This window comes from Phasianus colchicus, chromosome 38 (genome assembly GCF_987193195.1).
Source record: "Phasianus colchicus chromosome 38, bPhaCol1.hap1.1, whole genome shotgun sequence".
Classification (NCBI taxonomy): domain Eukaryota; kingdom Metazoa; phylum Chordata; class Aves; order Galliformes; family Phasianidae; genus Phasianus; species Phasianus colchicus.
In genome coordinates this window covers 496944-501813 of record NC_143473.1, presented here as the reverse complement: position 1 = coordinate 501813, position 4870 = coordinate 496944, and positions in this window count along the sequence as shown.

Sequence of the window (4870 nt, the reverse complement as noted above, 5' to 3'; positions counted from 1 at the left end):
GCAAATGTCATCCAATTGGGAGAAAATCTCCTCTCTTGGGGAGAAAAGTGGTCTTTCTGAGAGAAGGTGTCCTCTTCTTGGCTGCAAGTGTCCCATTTGGCATTGTCATGGAGGCTTTTTGGGGAGAAAGCGTGTGGCAGTTGTAAGAGAAGGGGTATTTCTGGGAGCAAATCTCCTCTTTTTGGAAGAGAAGGTGAAATTTCCAAGGGAAAAGTGGCATTTCTGGGAGGAAATGACATCGTTGAGGGAGAAAAGTGGGAATCGGTGGGAAAGAATATCTTGTACTGGAGAGCAACGGCGGTCTTTTTGGTGTGCCAAGTGGTCTCTTGGGGAGAAAACGTGGTAAATAGGGGAGACAATGTCCTCTGGAGGAGTGTCAAGTAGTATTTGGGAGAGCAAACGTCAGGTATTTCTCGGAAACCGGCTGTTTCTGGGAGATAGTAGCAGACTTGGTTGGAAAATGACATGTGTTTGTCAGAAAGCTGTTTTTTTTTTGGGAAAAAGTCCGTATTTTGAAGCATACGCAGGAATTTCTGGGTGAATGTATGCCATCTTTGGGAGAAACCTGGTCTATGTAGGAGTAAATGTGGTGTATTTTGGAGAAACCTGGTGTATGTGGGAGAAAAGGCCATTGTGATGGGAGTAAGTGTGATCTTGAGGAGTGTCAAGTAGTATTCCTGGGATGAAATGGGAGGTGTTTCTAAGAGAAGTGGTATATTCTTTTTGGTTTTGGGGAGAAAATGTCCTATTTTGGGGGGCAGAAGCTGGTATTTCTGTGACACTGCCATCTTGATGGGGTAAGTGTGATCTTGAGGAGAGTAAAGCAGCATTTTTGGTAGAGAATGGGAGCTATTTCTTGGAGTAGTGGTATTTGTGGGGGAAAATGAGTTCTATTGGGGATAAAAATGGTCTAGGTGTGATAAAATGCCACATTTCTGGAAGAAACTGTCCTCTTGAGGAGTGTAATGTTGTATATTCGGGAGGAAATTGAAATATTCATACGAGTCCTGGTATTTCTGAGAGAAAATGTCCTCTGTTTGGAGAAAATGTCGTCTTGAGGATTGTATAAGAAGAAAGCTTCATATATTTAAGAGACAACTGGTATTTCTGGCAGAAACACATTTGGGAGATGAAACGGCCGTAGGATTGTTAGGAGTGTGAAGTAGTGTAAATGGGAGGAAATGTGAAGTATTTGTAAGAAAGCTGGTATTTCTGGGAGAAAAGATGGTATGATGGTATTTCCGGGGGAAAATGTCCTCTGTTTCGGGGAATGCTGGTATGTCTGGAAGGAAATCTAATTTGGGAGGAAACTGTGATATGAAGTCTAGAAAAGTATGATGGTAAGTCTCATCCTGTGGAGTGTGAAGTAGTACTTGTGGTAGAAAATGTCATCTGTTTGGGAGAATGGTGATATTTGTGGGAGAAAAGATCGTATTTTTGTTGGAAAAAGTCACCTTTGGCATTGTCATATAGTATTTTGTGGATGAAGCGTGAAGCATATCTAAGAAAAGCTGTTTTTCTGGTAGAAAACTTCATCTGTTTGGGGAGAAGGCTGTTTTTTCAGGGAGCAAGTCTCCTTCTTTGGGGAGGAAATGTCCTCTTTTGGATGGCCGAGTAGTACTTGTGGGAGGAAATGCCACGTATTTGGGAGAAGGGTGGTATTTGTGGGGGGAAATGGCATAGGTCTGGTAGAGAATGTATTCTTGAGGATTAAAACATGATAGTTGTGGTGGAATAGATCATGTGTTTGGGCAAAAAGCAGTATTTCTGGGAGCTAATCTCATTGGATTGGAGAAAGCTGGTATTTCTGGGAGCTAAGGTGTTCTTTTTGGAAGAAGATGCCATCCTCTGGGTGAAAAACGGGAATTTCTGGGAGAAAATGTCATCGAAGGAGGAGAAAGCTGGAACTTCAGGGAGCAAATGAGATAAATGAGGGAGAAAAGTGGGAAACGGTGGGAAAGACTGTCTTGTAGAGGAGAGCAACTGCGGTATTTTTGGTGTGCCAAGTGGTCTCGGGGAGAAAATATGGTAAACACGGGAGAAAATGTCCACTGGAGGAGTGTCAAGTAGTATTTTGCAGAGAAAATGTCAGGTATTTCTCAGAAAAGTGCTTTTTCGGGGAGACTTGATCTCTGTGCTCAAATGACATATTTCTGGGAGAAAATGTCTGATGTGGAGGGGAGAAGGTCATGTATCCGTGAGAAAGCTGGTATTTCTGGGAGAAAATGCCAGGTATTGGTGAGAAAACAGATGCTTGAGAGGGAAAAGGCCATATTTTTATTTTTTCTATACATATATAAATGTAAGAAAAGGCCATCTCTTTGGGATCTGGTAAGAAGTGTATATATAAAAAAAATAAAAATAGGTATGTTGCTTCCAGACCGTGTTCTTCTACTTTTGAATTAGTTTTGGCTCAAAAACTTCCTGAGTCATGTGGTTCTACTGCATATTTATTGAACTTTAAATGGCTCTTACATATTATTTCCCAGTTTACATTCTTAACCCCACAAAAGCCTTCAGTATTGATAGCATTTTAGTAATAAGCTTAACAGATTGTCATCCCTTTTCCATGCATAATCTCTGTTTTTCTTTGAATCTATCATAATTTGAAGCATAATATATCTTTGCTGAGACTGTGAAAAGTTGATCTCTCCATACTCCATGTCACATGCTGCCAAGAGGTCACCCCGTAGCCTTCTTTTAACCAGGCTGAACAAGTCCATGTCCCTTAGCCTGTCTTTGTAGGGGAGGTGCTCCATCCCTCTATCATCTCTGTGGCTCTCCTCTGGACCTTAACAACTCCCTTTCCTTCTTGTATTGGGGGCCCCAGACCTGAACATAATACTCCAGATAACGCTTAATGCTTGAATCTTTCTACAAATCTGCTCATTTATGATTAGCTGCTATGATTAGCTGTGTCAATGCACACAATGGTAAAATATTCTTACATTCTAAGAAAACATGTCTATTTAAAATTCAGAGTTTAGATAGAAATATAGTGTCTAACTTGTAGATGTCTGAACTGATGAACATTCCTCTGATTATTAATGCAGTAATGCAGCATCTCATTTGAGCCTAAAGAGTTCTGGTCACTCACTCAAATATTTCAAGCACTCGGATGTTTGATGTAGCTGTCAATAGGAATTGCAAAGTCAGAGCTCCACACAACAGATGTCCAGGGTAGCCCTATGGATTTAATTCTGCTTTCTGCAATATAGCTTCACAAGGCTGTGATTAGAATCAACCACTTACATATTCTTATCATTTACTGCATTAGTGCATTAGCAAATATGCAAGTCAGCCTTCAGCTTTTCAGTTTACAGATGATGCGCAATGAAAGCAGAGCGGATTTACTGATTAACTTGTTGGAATAAAAGATACTACAACGTTGCTTCCTTTTACAAGCACTTCTCAGATGTGATCAACCAGCTCCTAAACACATGCAGTGACTTAAGATGTCTTAAGATGATTTAAGACATGTGAGACACAAAAGGATTTTTTTTTTTTTTTTTTTTTTTTGAAGTAGAGCCAAAGAAAATGAGCTACAGTTGCAAAATAGGCTTTCAAGTTGTAAAATAAATATTCAAACAATTTATTTAATACTGGCTACTTTATAAATATCTTACACTGAAACCTGACTTGGGTATATTTTGATTTAGAAATCAAATTTAATGTATGAAAAGTTAGTATAAAAGCATTTTATTTAAAGCATAGGTTTTGCTAGCAACGATTAAATGAGGGACAATAAGAATATAATATGTGGTTGTTCTGGATTCCCTGAACACAGTACTCCAGTAGCAGTCATAACCATTTTTTCTTTAACAATCTTTCTTTATTATTTGCTTTCATTTTTTTTTCATGTTTTTTTTTTTCTTCTATTTTTCTGTTTATTGTTCATATATCCAGATTAAGTCTTTAAAATAAAGTCCTTTGTGCTAGATTTTGAAATTATTAGTGGAGTACTAAGTGTTTTGAGTTGTGTTATTTGACTTTGGTGATTGTTTGCTATTCTAGACCAAATGGGTGTAGTTTTTGGTATGTTTGTTCCCAAGAACTAGTATTCTGTCATCAAAATTACTAATTGTTATAAATTATGAAGTGGATATGAATTTGTATATGCACCATCTACTCTTTATGACCCTATGGTCCATTATACCTGAATTCAAATATAAAAATAACCATTATCAGAACATTTGATTAGACTTTTATACAAACTTGTCTAATCTAAGTACATATTGCTAGAAGATAAATGGATAGCGTTAGGACAGTATACATCTCATACTGAAGTGTTTTAGGAACCTAGGACAAATTATGTTTCTGATTTTAGGTATCTTTCACCAGCTGAGGCACACTCAGGCATTTTGTCTGTCCAGCAGTTGTTGTCTCATCTCATACCTCCTTCACATCTACAGAGCTATAGGGATGTCTTTGTTACTTAAGCATCTCTGGCACTAAGTACCCTAATTCAGCTTTTCTAACTAAACATAGTTTTTACCTCAGCTCAGAAATGCATCTCATTTCTGAAATGAAATGCATGCCATTTGCATTTCAGTTATATCTAACTAAAATGTGTATTATGTTGAATATGTGTTCAGAAACATATGTAATGAATTCAGACTTCTGTGTCTCCTTTTCTCTCTATCTACTGTGTTTAGGATTGAACCTCTAATGGTAGATGCAGTATGTCAATGGTTTACAGGCCAGTTCAGCCTTGTTCCATGACTAATGGGTCAGGGGGACCCACAGACCCACACCTTGGGAAAGGGGGAAGGGGAAAAGAGGTAGAGAGGGTAAAGGGTAGAGAGATGGGCCTAAAAATGAAACAACAATGATCTGAGGAGAAAAGTTGATTTACTAAATGAGATATTGA